At 41.7% G+C, this 17,261-nt stretch overlaps 1 protein-coding gene across 4 annotated transcripts in view; it reads left to right on the top strand.

Moving 5' to 3' along the window:
* The first annotated feature begins 300 nt into the window (after positions 1–300).
* CEP83 (centrosomal protein 83) overlaps positions 301–17,261 on the top strand; it is a 139,778-nt gene continuing 122,817 nt past the window's right edge. For 3 of the 4 annotated variants that reach the window (XM_047788278.1, XM_047788279.1, XM_047788281.1), the window contains exon 1: positions 302–796. The gene's annotated coding sequence lies outside the window, so the exon portion shown is untranslated. Of the gene's footprint in view, positions 797–17,261 lie in introns of all 4 variants that reach the window. The other variant, XM_047788280.1, reaches the window with a different exon arrangement.

The following is a 17,261-nucleotide window of genomic DNA, read 5'->3' on the forward strand; positions in this document are numbered from 1 at the left end:
GGAAATCCCTCGAGCCGTGGCGTGGGGGGAGGCGGCGAGGGAGAGCGACTTCCCTCTCCGCCGCGCGCGTCACTCAGACTCCCCGGAGCAAGTGCCGGCCCCGAGCTGTGCATCTCCTTCAGCTCATAGCATCTCTGCGGGTCCCCAGAGCCCTCTCGGAGCACCGCCCAGCGGCGGCTTTCCCGCGCGGCCCTCGCAGCTCCCGCCTCAGCCCGCTCCCCTCCTCCCCTTAACCGCCTCCGGCTGCGGCCAGCGTCCGTGACGTCGGCGTGGGGGCGGGACTTCCTGCTTCGCGCGCCCGGAGAGCTCCCGAGAGACTCCGCCCCGCCGGGTTTGAGGGGCGGCGGGCGGCAGGCCGAGGGTGGCTTCCTGGCCGGATTTCGGCTCTGGCCCCGGCCCCGGCCCCGCACTCTTGAGAAGTCGCGTCCACCGAGGAGGAGCGGGGCTTTTCTCCACCGCCGCCGCGGCCGCCACCCTCTCCGCCCTCGGCGCTCTCCTGGGCTAACCCCCATTTCCCCCGGGGTCCGGAGCCCGGCGGGCGCCCTCGGCGCTCCTCCTCCTGTCCCTCCTCTTCAGCTTGCGCCGCGAGCGGCCGCCCAGACCTCGCCAGGCGTGGCGGGCGGGGCGAGCTCCCCGCGTGCCGGGCCGCCTCCAGGGGCCCCAATGCCCCCGCGGGGAGAGTGTAGAGGGTGCCTGTGGCTGGAGCGGTGGAGGTGTCCTCCTGGCGAGTGCGGCCACAACACCGGTCACTGTTAAGATTGCCGCACGCACGTTGCAAGGACCGTGGGTGAAGCTGGTACGTAACGCCCCCTTGTCCGTGGTTTAGAATGCTCGAGTCTTTTTTCTTCACAACTTGCCCTTGAATTCTTCTTTTGTTATTTTCGTAAAGCAGTTGGAGCGAGTGTTAGAGAAGTAGGCTGCAGCCAGTTAAATGCACGTGAAACTCTTTACGGAGCTTTAATGCATTTCAGCGTGGTGCTTGCGTAGACCCAACTTAAAAACTGGCTGAACGTATCCACATTCAGTGGTGAAAAAAAATGATGCTACCATTTTCATTGCCCCCGAAGACGATTCTAACAGTGACATTGGCCGTCGCTACAGAGCTGATGTTAGAGTATGTGAGTGCGTGCTTGAGTGGACACTTGGGTCTATACTTAGTGTCGAAGACTAAAATACATGGCTACTTACCTCTTAAAAATGCCCACTTCCAGGTATTGTAAAAGCTTTTAGCCAGATTAGTTGTAGTGATGAAATTGTTTCAGTAAAACCTCGAAGTTGTCCAGGATAACAAGAAACTTGCACTTAGTTTCTCATGTGTAGTGTATAGTTCATGCGTCCAGACTTCGAGCACAAAACACTTGGGTAGGTCTAAAACTGAGTAGATTGTTAAAGCACTGCTTCTGTTACCAAGCAACATCTCTGTAAACAAGCCTAATATTCAACTAGAATATAATTAAATGTAGCTAGCCTACAATTATCCAGATTCAGAATTCTGTAAATTCATGGGTTTAACCTCTCGGTGGTTACAGTTCATACTCACTTTCTGTACTGAGCTGTGGTTTCAAACTCATTTTGTTTAGAATTATTAGAATGCTTTAAATTGCAGAGTCGTATAGGACTCTCCAGAGAGTTGCAAATGGATATGAGTTACCCTTTGATTTTTGAGGGGTCGGAGTATGTGGGGTGCTCTCCTTTCTTTGAGATGCAGTGTGGTTGTATTCAGGAGTTTTATCAAATAAGGTAACAGCATTGGGAGATTCGAAACCCTTATTGTCCACAGGTGGTGTTTAAACCTTAGTGTAGTCAATATCCTCACCCTTTCTATACTGACTGAACCCTTAATGATATTATTTGTATGGCAATTACAGGCATACTCTGCAGATACCATGATTTTGGCTTCAGACCGCTGCAATAAAGCGAATTACCGGAATCTTTTTGTTTTCTAGTGCATTTAAAGATTATATTTACGCCATACTGTAGTCTTTTAAATGTACTATAGCATTATGTTTTAAAAAAGTACTTAAAACTACTTTATTGCTAAAAATGCTAACCATCGTAGGACAACACAGGGTTGACATAAACCTGCATATGTCAAATAGGCACTGTCTGAAATGCAGTAAAGTGAAGCACAATGGAATGATTATGCCTGTAGTTAGTTTTTAGACCACTTTTTCGTGGTATTTTGAATGCAGTACCCCTTCAAGTATGTAAGAAAGTAGTTGAGAACATTTGAGACCCCATGAGACTAAAAGACTTCATTGAAATCAAACTGTTAGTAATGGGAATTGAAACTTTTAAGGGTTATGTTCTTTACAGCACGCCCTAGCTATTTTAAAAATCCTATGAGTCAGTTTAGTCCTTTACTGCCCTTTTCTTTCCTGCATGCTGATGTTGCAGTAATGAAATATTCAGGCAAAACAAGCAAAGAAGAAAAATCAAGAATGACTCATGTTGTGTGATAAAATCCTTAGTAATCAGAAATCAGCATTTTGTCATGGGAAGTTCTAATTAAGAAAGCTTAGAAGAATGAAGAGGTCCTGTTGTGGCACAGGGGAAATGAATTTGACTAGGAACCGTGAGGTTACAGGTTCGATCCCTGACCTCGCTCAGTGGGTTAAGGATCTGGTGTTGCTGTGGGCTGTGGTGTAGGCTGGCAGCTGTACTCCAATTGGACTCCTGGCCTGGGAACCTCTAAAAAGCAAAAAAAGAGAAAAAAAAAAACCTTAGAAGAATGAAATCCCAACAAAAAGATTAGAGGAATGAAATCTTAACAGAAGGATTAGTGAATTGTCAGAATTCTTTGTGTGTGTGTTTCCTAGGTACTGTCTCTGCCGAAAGTAAATGAGTTTTATTTTAACTTTGTCATACATAATGTATTAGGTTCAGCAAGTAATTTTCTCAAGTTGTCTGATCTGTATGTACTTTTAGGGAATGTATATGAATCTATGTAAAAATTTTCCACAAGTACTCTTTTTTGTTGACTGAAGTTCGCATTTATTTTTTATTTTACTTTTTTGCTTTTTAGGGCTACACCTGCAGCATATGGAGGTTTCCAGGCTAGGGGTCGAATTGGAGCTGTAGCTGCTGGCCTATACCACGGCCACAGCAACATCAGATCCCAGCCACGTCTTCGATCTGCACCACAGCTCACAGCAACACTGGATCCTTAACCCACTGAGTGAGGCCAGGGATCGAACCCGCAACCTTATGGTTCCCAGTTGGATGCGTTCCCGCTGTGCCACGACGGGAACTCCAATGTGAACTCTTCAAAATCTTATCACATTTTACCTTTTCAAGTTTATATTTTTGTAGAAAAGCTATGCTCTGACCAACTGGTTTCTTCACTCTTTTCTAAATGATGTGCTTTCTCCTTTTCTTAGCAGTTTTCATGTCATTCTACCTAACTTGCCTGATTTCTTTCCTTCTTTCCTAAGATCTAAGTTGTACTCTTTCTATACAGTTCAACTGTGCAAGGGAGGAAAAATTCTTTACCCTTTTAGGGCCTCTGGCTGGGCCTAAGAAGTAAATTAATGTGATACAGATTAAGAGGAGAAAAGCATACACATTTAAAAATTTTTTTAGGAGTCCCTGGCTATGGTGTCAATGGTAGTGGCTCCGGTTGCTTCAGAGGTTCGGGGTTCGAGCCCCAGTCTGGGGCAGTGTGTTAAAGGATCTGGTGTTATCATAGCTGTGGCATAGGTTGCAGCTGCAGCTTGGATTCAATCCCTGGCCCAGGAACTTCCATATCTGTGGGTGTGGCCATAAAATTTAAAAAGAAATGTTGAAAAAAAATTTTTTTTGACATGGAGAATGAAGACCTGAAGAAATGACTGGAGGAGAAAGTTTTTACAGATCTTCCTTGACTTACTGTGGGGTTACCTCTCCCATTGTGAGTTGATGCATTTGATATACTTAAACTACTGCACATCACAGCTTAGCCCAGCCTGCCTTAAGTGTGTTTGGAGCACTTATATCAGCCTATGATCGGGCAAAATCATCTACCACAAAGGCTTTTTTAGTAAAGATTGGAGTATCTCATGTTATTTATTGAATACGGTGGTAAAAGTGAAAAATAGAGGGGTCGTATGGGTCTAGAATGGTCGTAAGTACGTCAGTGTTTACCCTCTTGATCCCTGCGAGCCAAGGGTGTCAGGCAGGGAGGGGTGCATTGTAGAGAAATGACTAGCAAGGTAAGGGTTAGTTTAACAAGTTGTGTGGACTTCTCGGCTTTGAGTCCCTGTCTCTGGCAATAAGAATGTCTTCTTCCTGGTGCAGAAAGGGGTACCTCGCACATAAGAGTTTTCTCTCTCGCTTTCTGGAAGCAAAGGGAGGGTCAGCGTGCTCTGGGCATCTCCTGTTTCTCAAGTGCCTTTAATGCACATCAGAATGCCCAGGGGCACGTTTTGGGGTAACTTGTGTCCTGAACTGCACGTCCGAGGTCCTGTGGAATGTGTTTGTCAGCCATACTCATTTGATACTTTGTGCTGTGTTGTTTTGTCATTTCCATGTATGTCTTACCTTCCTGAGTAGACTGTAAGCTCTTGAGGGGGAGGACGTCAGATCTCAGGGAGCTGTGTATCCTTGGTGTCCTCTCCGTACAAGTTGCTGAATACATGTGTATTAGCGAGGAGGAATGTGCACTTCTACTTCTTTCACTCCTCCCTTAGTGCAGTGGAAATGAAAATCTCTTGAGAGAGTAACTGAGGAGGGAAGGGCACCCTTAAGCCATATATAAGAAATTCCAGAGGATTCCTTAGAATTAGAAGTAAAGGTTCTGTTCCTAGAAAGTGTGAATATTTGAGAATTTCCCATGACGATATGAGAAATAAGGTCTCCCTCAGGAATGCTGGCACTGTTCCCTCAGGGGCTTGGGAGTTTGGTCAGTTTCCTGGTTCTTCTTCAGTAGAATCTTGGTTTTAAAAAATACTTCTAGGGGAGTTCCCGTCGTGGCGCAGTGGTTAGCGAATCCAACTAGGAACCATGAGGTTGCGGGTTCGATCCCTGGCCTTGCTTAGTGGGTTAAGGATCCGGCATTGCCATGAGCCGTGGTGTAGGTTGCAGACGTGGCTCCGATCCTGAGTTGCTGTGGCTGTGGTGTAGGCTGGCGTCTTCAGTTCTGATTTGACCCCTGCCTTGGGAGCGTCCATATGCCGCAGGAATGGCCTAAGAAATGGCAAAAAGACTAAATAAATAAATAAATGAAAAATACTCCTGGAGTTCCCATTGTTATGAGCCAGGCTAGCATCCATGAGGATGTGGGTTTGATCCCTGGTCCTGGCCAGTGGATTAAGGATCCTGCGTTCCTGTGAGCTGTGGCGTAGGCTGCAGACATGGCTTGGATCCCATGTGGTTGTGGCTGTGGCGTAGGCCGGCAGCTGCAGCTCCGATTCAACCCCTAGCCTGCTTTTTTTTTTTTTTTTTTTAAAAAAAAACACTCCCCCCACTCTGTTTCCTCCCCCCCCCACCTCCTTCCATTCCTCTTTCCCTATTTCCCCCTCTTGCCCCTTTCCATTTACTTTTTACCTAGTAAAGATTTAATTTATGAAATTGTCAGTCCTTTCATTTGGCCCTCATAAACTAGCAGTTCTCCTCAGTTGTATATTTTTCCATCAGGACTGCCTCTCTGGGTCATGGAAAGACCACAGACTCTGTAGTCAAGCACTTTTAAGTTTGACGGAGATATAATCCAGGAAGAAAGAAATTAAAGTCATGAAGTGTCCAGTTGTTTGTTTTCTGTATATGATAATTTCACATTGTTTTTGGGTTAAAGTTAATAGAGTTAGGAGGAACCTAAACTGAGCCATTCTTTGTGGAAAGTGCTTATCACTCTCAAATAATGTCTTTAAAGGAGTTTTAGGCAATTTTTATAGTGTTACTATAAATCCTATATCTCATGCTTAGGAGAAAGGGTTACTTCAGTTAAAGGTATAAAAAAGTTGCGTCTCAGAGTACTTTCATAAATCTTGGTTTGATTCATTTGTTGCTTGATGAGCTGGCTGTCTTGGCTTCTGAGTTGTTGCCCAGTAACACAATTGCAGTGGAGCGTAGCAACCAGCGGAAACACTAGCATTGGACTCGAGGGAGTTTCGACTTTGGAGTGTCTCTCTGTCTGTCCGTCCGTCCCTCTCCCTCTCCCTCCCTCTCGCATTCACAGGCAGTCTTTCTCACCTGAATCAGACTAAGGCAGACATTTGAGGTATGGTTAAACTGAAAGGACATGTGACATAATTAAGTATATATTTTTTGAGTGCTGATGAATTACAACTTTCGTGTTCTTTGCATAGAGATACATGATGAATATATGCTGAATTATGGTGTGTGAAGAACATGTGAAAAGACTGGTTCAAATTAAGATTCGTCTTCTGGGCAGAAAAACTATTAGGTAATAATTAACATTAGAGTTGTCCAAAAGTGGTAATAGTCAGCCAGAGCTGGGGTAGGTGACGTCGAAATGGTTCTTCGCTGGATACCATTTTTGTATTTCTTCTGGGGTTCACAGTGTAGATCAGTCAGCATGATTGAATAGGCACCACGATTTTGTGGCAAGAGAATGATGACTCAGGTGACTACGGCTTGACTAAGTCACTTAAACTTTCTTGGCATATTTTCCCATTTGAACAAATAAATTCCTGGTGATTTCTCTCAAAATTGTCTCCTTCCAATTTAATGCAAAATGTATTTCTTCTGTTCATTGGTTTAGTCAGTATTTGAGTGCCCATTCATTACGTGTCTCGCACTCTGCTAGGTACCGGGGAGATTGTGAATAAGACAAATCTCAGGTAGCTTGTTTGGTGGGAGAAATGGATAAAGTAAGTAATCGTTGGTGATACGAGGTGGGAAGTGCTGTGAAGATAGATACGGGTGTGTCGTGCGGGCGTGTAGGGAGGACATCCGGCCTCAGCCTCGAACTGCAGGCGGACTGCGCTGCGGTGGGGGCGCCTCATTAGCCGCATGGAAGGGCAGGCTGCGTGTGTCCAGAGAAGTATCCGTCCTGGCCTGGAGGGAGTTGTCAGTCAAGGAAAACGAGGGAGACGTTTCTCAGTGGGTGAGACGGAGTCAGAAGTCATCAGCAATAGCGCTGGTAGATCCTGGGTGTAGGCAAGAGCTGGTGAACATCAGCGAGTCACGAGTAGGTGGGAAAGAGCAGGGAAGAAAACCAGAGAAGGGTGGAGTTTGGAAGTTTGCTTTTTTTCATTTTTGGTCTTTTCGTCTTTTGAGGGCCGCACCTGTGGCATGTGGAGGTTCCTAGGCCAGGGGTCTAATTGGAGCTGCGGCCGCTGGCTTACGCCAGAGTCAGAGCAACGCGGGATCTGAGCCGCGTCTGTGACCTACACACACAGCTCGTGGCAATGCCAGCCAGACCCTTAATCTGCTGAGTGAGCCCAGGGATCAAACCCACGTCCTCGTGGATGCTAATCGGGTTCGCTAACAGCTGAGCCACGACGGGAACTCCTTGAAGTTTATTGATTAAATGGAAGTTGCTAGTCAAGAACCATTGTGTAGCAATATAAATGTAAACCCATCTGTGCCAGGAGACTCTCTACAAAGATCTGAACTTGGGGATATGTTAAGTCTTGGGTTAGCATCGTAACACAGAGGAAGAAGTGTGTTCTGGAGCCTGACTCCTGAGACTGAAGATTAAAGTCTTGGCTCCAGCACTTTGGCAGCTGCTTGACTTTTTGGAAAAGTTGCTTTATTTTAGGGTCCTCAGTGTCTTCTTGTGTAAAATGATTCTCCCCCCTTCCCCCACTAGAGTCATATGGAGTAAAAGATACATGTTGTAATGCCTGACTCAGTGTTAAAGGGCACTTGTTTGTTTGTTTGTTTTTTGCTTTTTTAAAAGCCGCATCGGAGGCATATGGAGATTCCCAGGCTAGGGGGCTAATCAGAGCTACAGTTGCTGGCAGCTGTAACGTAGTAACGTAGGATCTGAGCCGTGTCTGCAGCCTACACCACAGCTCACGGCAATGCCAGATCCAAAACCCCCTGAGGAAGGCCGGGGATTGAACCCGCAACCTCGTGGTTCCTAGTCAGATTCGTTTCTGCTGCACCACAACTGGAACTGCAGTGGGCACTTGTTAAATGTTGATGTTTATCCATTCCAGTATTACAGACTCTTAGGAATTAAACTTTTTTCTGCTTCTTCTCCCTACATCTCATCATAATCTTTTATCCTTCAAGATCTACCAGAATTCTTGCCTTTGATGCCGTCAATATAGATAATAATCCCAAATTTTCTGTAATGAAGTTAACATATTCTCCAATACCTCAGAACTTTCATATTCTTTTATTTTTAACCTTAAGGAAATTTTATTATTTCCCATATAAGATGTCTGCAGGTACATGGTTCTAGGAGTCTCAAATCAGTGGCTCGATGACATCGTTAAGAACCTGGATTCTTTCTTTTTGCTTGGCTATCCTTTGACTTGAGGCTTGATTACAACAGTCCAATCATCACATTTGCTTAAGTTCAGAAGAGGTAACTTCTTTACCCAATTGTAAGCATTTAGTGATTTTTAATACATTTATAGAGGTGTACAAATTATAACAAGACAGTTTCAGAACATCTGCGTTAACCATCCCCTCCCCAAATTCTCTCAAGCTGTTTGTAGTCAACCCATCTCCCAGCCTAGTCCCAGCAAACCACTTACCTGCTTTCTGTCTCTGTACTTTGTTTCTGCTGGACATTTAATATAAATGAAATAAATACATATACTAGTCTTTTGCATCTGGCTTCTTTCACTTATTTTTTATTTTTTATTTTTATTTATTTATTTTGGCTTTTTAGGGCCACACCTGTGGCATATGGAAGTCCCAGGCTAGGGCTTCAATTTGAGCTGCACTTGCCCGCCTATGCCACAGCCACAGCAACACCGCAGCTCATGGCAACGCTGGATCCTTAATCCATTGAGTGAGACCAGGGCTCAAACCTGTGTCCTCATGGGTACTAGTCATGTTCATCACCACTGAGGCACAGCTGGAACTCCACTTCTTTCACTTGGTGTGTGTGTGTGTATCTATCTATCTATAGTTAAATTATATATAAATAATATATAAATAATTTTATATAAATTTTTTTTTTTTTGGCATGTAGAATTCCCAGGCCGGGGATCAGACCCGCACCACAGGAGCAACCCAAGCCATTGCAGTGACAATGCCAGGTACTTAACCTGCTGAGCCATATGGGAACTCCTTCACTTACTATTTTTGAGGTTCGTCTGTGTAGCATGTGTCAGTGTTTTGGTTTTTTTAAATTGCTGAATAGTATTCTCATATAGATATGCCACATTTTATTTATTCATCCATTGATGGACTTTTTGGCTTATTTCCACATTTCGGCTATTTCGAGTAATGCTGGCATTATTTTGTGTGAGCATGTATTTTAATTTCGCTTGAGTAGATTCCTAAGAGTGGACTTGCTGAATCATACGATAAGCTCGTGTGGTATAATATAATTAGTGTCGGTTCCTGGTTGCTGACAGAACTCCTAAAACCCTGGGAATTTGCTGAGTGATAAAGCGTATCGTTTGTTATTCCTCATGAGCTCCTTTTGGTCGCACCTGAGTTTATTCTCATGTGATTTAGAAGGGGTCCCTAGAGAGCTTCAGAGGAGACAGGTCATCAGAAAGACTTAGTGGTGAGAGGGTTGGAATTTTCACTATCCTCCAGAAGAGGGAGGGGAGAGTAGACCTCTATACAAACTCTTGAATAGTGCAGTTTCTGGAGCTCCTGGACTGATGAGCCCAGGTGCTAGAAGAGCGGCCTTCCCAGAGGGCAGAAGCTTTGCGCCTCTTTGCCCAGCCCTTGCCCAATGCTAGTCTGTTCCTGAGTTGCATCCTTTATCATAAAGCGGTAATAGTAAACTGTTTTCTTGAGATCTGTGTGGTGTTTTAGGAAATTAGCAAACCTGAGGAAAGGGATGAGGGAACCCCTGACCTATAGCTGGTTGGTCAGAAGTAGAGGTGGCAGCCTGGGACTTGGGGCTGGTGTCTGAGGTGGGGGCACTCGTGTGAAACTAAGCCCTTAAACTGTGGGGTCTGCACTAATTCTGGGTAGTTGGCATCAGAATTGAATTACATTTTAGGACACTCAGGTTGGTGTATGTAGAGTTGCAGAATTGGTGGGTGTGAGGAAAGCTCTAGACGTTTGGTGCAAGGCGTGTTTTTACTTTGTTTTTAATCTTTTAAGAAACTGCCAGAATGTTTACGAAAGTGACTAGTTACATTCCAATCAAAAGGTGTATGGTTTCCAGTTTTCCCCACATTCTCATCAACACTTGGTATCATTATTTTAATTATAGCCATTCTATTGGGTGTCTAATAGTATCTCATGATTTTTAATTTGCATTTTCCTAAATACAGGTGATGTTGAGCTTTTCATGTGCTTGTTAGCCACTTATAAATTTTCTTTAGTGGAACATCTATTCAAGTCTTTTGACCATTTTTTAGCTTTTTTTTTTTTTTTGGTCTTATTGAGTTATAATAGTTTTTGATATGTTCTGGATACAAGTCTTTTATCAGAGATTTGCAAGCCCTGTGGCCAATGGAGTTTCCAGGCCAGGCATCAGGTCTGAGCTGCAGTTGTGACCTATGCTGCAGCTGTGGCAATGCTGGATCCTTAACCAACTGTGCCGGGCTGGGGATCAAAACTGCTCCTGAGCACTGCATCCTAATGCTCCTGAGACTGATTCTGTTGTGCCACAGTGGGAACTCTGTGGCAAAAGATTTTAAATTAGTAATTTGGAATCCTCACCTCTTTTATTTCTATTTAGGTTTTCTGTTTCTTTTTGAGTTTTGATACTTGTGTTTCTAAGGATTAGTCCATTTCATTTAAATTGTCTAAGTTGTTGATATAAAGTTCCTGTTTCTAAAACTCATGTAAATTACTGTTTGTTAATGCTATTCCTTCTTTCATTCTTTATTTTGATAACATGTATCTTTTCTCCAATTTTCTTGGAGAATCTAGCTGTGAATTTTGCTGATCTTTTCAAAGAACCAAAAATCAATTATTTCATTGATTTTTTTTTTTCTGTTTCATTGATTTCTACTCCTGTGGGTTTTCTTTTTTTTTTTTTTTCCTTCTTCTTGTTTTGGGGTTAGTGTGTTCTTTTTTCTCTCCTGTGGAAACTTAGACTGTTAATTTGAGACCTTGTTTTCTGATATGTGTTTAAAAGCTATAAATTTCCCTCTAAGCACTGCTTTAACTGAATTTCATAAATTTTGATATGCTCTTTTTGTTTTCCTTCAATTCAAAATATATTTAAGCATGATAACGTGAGAAAAAAGAATGTATACATGTATATTTGACTGGGTCACCTTGTTATGCAGTAGAAAATTGACAGAACACTGTAAATCAGCTATAATGGAAAAAAATCATTATACAAAATATATTTAAATTTTTTTCTTGTGATTTCTTTGATCCTTGGGTTATTTGGGAATGTGTTGTTGAATTTACCAATATTTGCCAGTGTTCCTAGATTTCTTTCTCTTGTGGATCTTTAAATAAATTCCATTATGATCAGATTATTACCTCTAATAATTTTAGTATTTTTTAGTTTATTGATACTTAAGGTCCAGCATATGATGTATGATAGAAAATGTTTCATGTGTGCTTGAAAGGAATGTGTATTCTGTAGTTTTTGGGTGGAATATTCTGTCAGTTCTGTTGTACCATTTTATTTCCTTCATTGATTTCTTTTACTATGTTATTTTCATGGTGATCACTTTAGGGGTTATAATATGAATTTTTAACTTATTACAGTCTTCTTCGGAATAGTACTAAGTTAATTCTGGTATACTGTAGAAACTTTACTCCAGTATAGTTCTTTTTTCTTCTTCCTTTTTTATGCATTCATATTAAAAGCAACTTGAATTGTTGCTGTATACAATCCTATTTGTTTAAAAGAAATGAAGAAAAGGGAACAACTGTATTTTTAGTTTTTTGTAATTACCTATATAATTACACCTTATAGCATGCTTTATTTCTTTTAAAATAAAAGTGGATTTGTTTTTTTTCTGGCGTGACTTGTTTTCAGCCAGAAAATCTTTTCGGTATTTCACATCAGGCATTTCTGATAGCAACAGTTTCTCTCAATCTTTACCTGGAAATGTCTTTATTTCACTGTCATTTTTAAAGGACTGTTTTGCTTAATATACAATTCTTATTTGAGAGCTTTTTTGTTTGTTTTAAATTCCAATTTTTTTCCTGGCCTCATTCTTTCTGATGGGGTACTACCCGTTAATCATTTAATTCTCCTCCTATAACTGATGAATCATTTTTCTTTTGCTCCTTTTAAGAGTTTTTCTTTGTCTCTGTTAGCCTTTTGATTATGGCATGTCTTGGAGTTGATATCTGTGTTGGGTTTTCTGGGCTCCTTTGATAGATAAATTGATGTTTTTCATCAATTTAGAATGTTTAGAATGTTTTCAGCCATTATCTTTCCAAAATCTTTTCTGCCTTTGCTTCTCTTTTTTCTAGAACTCTCATCACATGTATGTTGATAGGCTTTGTGTTATCTCACAGATCTCTAAAGTTCTTTTCAGTCTTTTTTTTCTGAAGAGCCCCTCTGCTCTTCAGAATGGATACTTTGTGCTGAACTATCTTCAGGTTCATATGTTCTGTCCTCTGTCATCTGAAGTCTTTTGTTGAATCCCACTTAAGTTTTTATTTCAATAATTATACCTTTCATGTTTAGTGTCTCTATTTAAAAAATAATTTTTATTTCCTCTAAGAGATTTTCAGGCCTTTGAGTCATTGTCATAGTACTTTCATTAATTTTTTTTTTTTTTTGTCTTTCGTCCTTTCTAGGGCCATGCCTGTGGCATATGGAGGTTCCCAGGCCAGGGGTTGAATTGGAGCTACAGCTGGGCCTATGCCACAGCCATAACAATGCCAGATCCAAGCCGCATCTGCAACCTGCACCACAGCTCACAGCAATGCCAGATCTTTAATCCACTGAGTGAGGCCAGGGATCGAACCCATAACCTCATGGTTCCTAGTCGAATTTGTTTCTGCTGCGCCACAATGGGAACTCCTCATTAAATTCTTTAAATTTGGTCTCCAGAGTTCCTGTCATGGCTCATTGGTAACAAACCTGACTAGGATCCGTGAAGATGTGGGTTTGATCCCTGGCCTCAGTCAGTGGGTTAAGGATCTGGCATTGCCTGTGAGCTGCAGTTGTAGGTGGCAGACATAGCTTGGATCCCAAGTTGCTGTGGCTGTGGTGTAGGCCGGCAGCGGCAGCTCTTATTTGACCCCTAGCCTGGGAACTTCGATATGCCATACTAGTTCTTTGAACATATGATAGCTGCTCTGAATGTTTTGCTTGCCAAATCTCATAGCTGGGGATACCCAGAGATAGCTTCTCTTTGCTTTTTTCTTCCTGGGAATGGGTCATACTATTTTTTGTTGGTTTGTTTTTGCTTATAATTTTTTGTTGAGTACTGGACATTTTAATAATATTTTGAAGAAGCTCTATATATTTTGACTTTTCTCTCAAAAATTGTTTTTTGTTTTGTTTGTTTAGTAACTTGCCTGGTCTAAATTTTTGAAGTCTGTTTATTCCACATTGTGTGGTTCTTAATGTGTCTATTGTTTTTTCTTTATTTTTGAACTTGGCTTTGTCTTTCTGCATAACTTAGTGTTCAATCAAGGGTTGTTCAGAGGTTATGTTCACACAGTTTGGACTGATATGGCTAATGCTGATACTAACATGGTCCAAATTGCTGATGGATCTGTGTGGGCTGGGGAGTGTATGCAAACACAAGTCCTTTTCTTTCCTTTTTTTTTTCTTGTGGTCTTTTTAGGGCCTCACCTGTGGCATATGGAAGTTCGCAGGCTAGGGGTCGAATTGGAGCTCTTGCTGCTGGCCTACGCCACAGCCATAGCAATGCAGGATTCAAGCCACATCTGTGACCTACACCATAGCTCATGGCAATGCTGGATCCCTAACCCCCTGAGCAGGGCCAGGAATTGAACCTGTGTCCTCATGGATGCTAGTTGGATTCGTTACTGCTGAGCCATGATGGGAACTCCCACGAGTCATTTTCAAGTCTGCCCTGGCCTTTACTTTCCACCAGTTTCTCTTGCATGTCTTCTGTACATGCGCGTAGCTCTGTTGGTTAAGGATATGGGAGTGACCGGGCTTGCTTCAGTCTCTGGTGCACACGCGTCCAGTCTTTGTTTAACGTCGGCTAGCAAATAGTTTGTTAAACCCTCTAAGCCTGTCTTTTCTCCCCAAACTCTTGTACAATCCAAATTCTAGCTTGTCTGCCATTTTTTTGCTTGCTTCGTGAATTTCTGCAACCTCAGGCTAAAGGTGCCGTCGGCGCTTGCCGTTAGCTGCCGCAGAGAGCTCCCCTTTAACTGACAGTATTCCAGAACAACAGCCTACCTCCCTCAAGATGTGCTGGTGAAGCCGCTGTTTTACAGTCTTCCCTGCCCTTGGTAAACTTGTAAGCAGCCAAAGAAAAGACTGCTGTAGACTCACGTTCCTCTGATCCAGAGTTCAGTTGTTTTTGCGAATAAACACTTCTCAGTTTGTTGAATACCTTTGATTGAATTCCAGAGCACTGACGTGTTTGTTTTTTGGCTGTTTTCTGGAGAGGATTTGTTGACCTGCTCATTCTCTCATCATAGAGGTAGGAGATCTGTTTTTTGGTTTACATGTGGTATTCTCTCTCAGGAAGATAAAGCTTGTCCCGTCTTTCTTTTATATTACTCACATCTTTTGTATAATAGTAGACATTTACTAGTCCCTCCAAATGTACTTGAGTTAAATTTGCTGATTTTTCATAAAGCATCAAATTATAAGGCATTTGGGGTCGGGGAATTCAAAGGCCTCTGTAGTTTCTTGCTTTCTCTGCCCTTTTGGTAAGTGGAAGAAACTGCTTACCTTTTATTTAGCAAGTGTTTATTGACTACCTGTCATGTTCCAGCTATTGTGTAAGGTTTTGGGGAGTAGAAAGATGATTAAGACATAATCTCTGATCTCAAAGACGTCTTGGCCTAGTGAAGAAGATTGATATACAAATAGCTGATTATAATGCGGTAAAGTAAATGCATTGATAGAAATAAATATATGGCTTTATGGAAGAGCTCCCAAGGACACTTACCTCAGAATTGGCAGAAAGAAAAAGGAGAGCATCCAGGGGTGACTTTCAGAAGGAAGTAATGACTGAATTGAATATAAAAATTGAGTGAAGAGTGAAATTAGGAGATTGCATTCTAGGAGGAGAGATCAGCATGGTGTGATAAAGTGTGATGTGTTCAGTCAACTACAGGCAGTTTAATGTTGTTAGTTTGTAAGCACATATCGGGGAGTTGTGAGAGATGAGGACGGAAGGGTAGAGAGGGCCCAGATTGTGAAGGGTTTTGTATATTATATTAAGAAGCTTGAATTAACCTTTATTGGCCAATTCTGCAAAAGTGTGAGTGGTAAGTACTTCAGGATTCTGACAAAGTTTGATTTAAATTTTGGGTAACTACATTTTTAGCTACAAAAGTCACAGTAAAATGTACATGTATATATTTTCAAATGTGCCGGATTTTATAAATATTGGAAACCAATAGCATATTAACTAATCTAGAATGAAAACTCTGAGGTGTCTTTAAAATACATCTTATGACCTTAAAATTTTATTAATATACATGAATAAAATGACAGTCTGTTTTGTGTCTTTGGGTGTAGGATTTTTTTTTTCTTTGTAGTTTCCAGTCCATTTGTGGATGGTTGATCAGCAGTTAGTTGTAATGTCGATATTTTTGTGAGAGGAGGTGAGCTTGAGTCATTCTACTCTAACATCTTGTCTGTGAATGACAGTCTCTTTTAAATAATGGATTCTGTAGGTAATTTGAAAAAGAAGCTCAATTGCTAATTTTTTTTGATAACTGCTATTGTAGACAGAAAGCAGTCGTATCGATAAGGGAATTTTTTTTTTATTACTCAATGAATTTATTACATTTATAGTTGTACAATAATCATCACAATCCAATTTTATAGGATTTCCATCCCATACCCCCAGCACATCCCCCCACCCCCCAACCTGTCTCCTTTGGAAACCATAAGTTTTTCAAAGTCTGTGAGTCAGTATCTGTTCTGCAAAGAAGTTCAATGTGTCCTTTTTTCAGATTCCACATGTCAGTGAAAGCATTTGATGTTGGTGTCTCATTGTATGGCTGACTTCACTTAGCATGATAATCTAGGTCCACCCATGTTGCTAAAAATGCCGGTATTTCGTTCCTTTTAATGGCTGAGTAATAATCCATTGTGTATATGTACCACATCTTCTTGATCCACTCCTCTGTCAATGGGCATTGAGGTTGTTTCATGTCTTGGCTATTGCAAAGAGTGCTGAAATGAACACTGGAGTGCATGTGTCTTTTCAAGTCATGGCTTTCTCTGCTAGATGCCCAGGAGTGGGCTTGCTGGATCAAATGGTAGTTCTATTTTTAGTTTTCTGAGGAATCTCCATACTGTTTTCCACAGTGGTTGCACCAATTTAAAATCCCAGCAACAGTGTAAGAGGGTTCCTTTTTCCCCACACCCTCTTTGGCACTTATTGTTTGTAGACTTTTGGATGATGGCCATTCTGGCTGGTGTAAAGTGGTACCTCATAGTGGTTTTGATTTGCATTTCTCTAGTTATGAGTGATGTTGAACATCTTTTCATGTGTTTTTTGGCCATCTGTATGTCTTGGAGAATTGCCTGTTTAGCTCTTCTGCCCATTTTTGGATGGGGTTGTTTGTTTTTTTGGTATTGAGCGGTAGGAGGTGTTTATAAATGTTGGAGATTAATCCCTTGTCAGTTGATTCATTTGCAAAGATTTTCTCCCATTCTGTGGGTTGTCTTTTAGTTTTGTTTGATGTTTCCTTTGCTGTGCAGAAACTTCTAAGTTTAATTAAGTCCCATTTGTTTATTTTTGTTCTTACTGTCATTATTCTAAGAGGTGGATCTGAGATGTTGCTGTCATTTATGTGGGAGAGTGTTTGGCCTGTGTTTTCCTCTAAGAGTTTTATAGTGTCTGGTCATATATCTAGGTCTTTAATCCATTTTGAGTTCACTTTGTATATGGTGTTAGGGAGTGTTCTAATTGCATTCTTTTAGATGTGGCTGTCCAGATTTCCCAACACCACTTATTGAAGGGGCTGCCTTTTCTCCATTGTATATTCTTGCCTCCTTTGTCATAGATTAGTTGTCTGTAGGTGTGTGGGTTTAATTCTGGGCTTTTTGTCCTGTTCCACTGATCTCTATTTCTGTCTTT

Source organism: Phacochoerus africanus, chromosome 7, assembly GCF_016906955.1.
Source record: "Phacochoerus africanus isolate WHEZ1 chromosome 7, ROS_Pafr_v1, whole genome shotgun sequence".
Classification (NCBI taxonomy): Eukaryota; Metazoa; Chordata; class Mammalia; order Artiodactyla; family Suidae; genus Phacochoerus; species Phacochoerus africanus.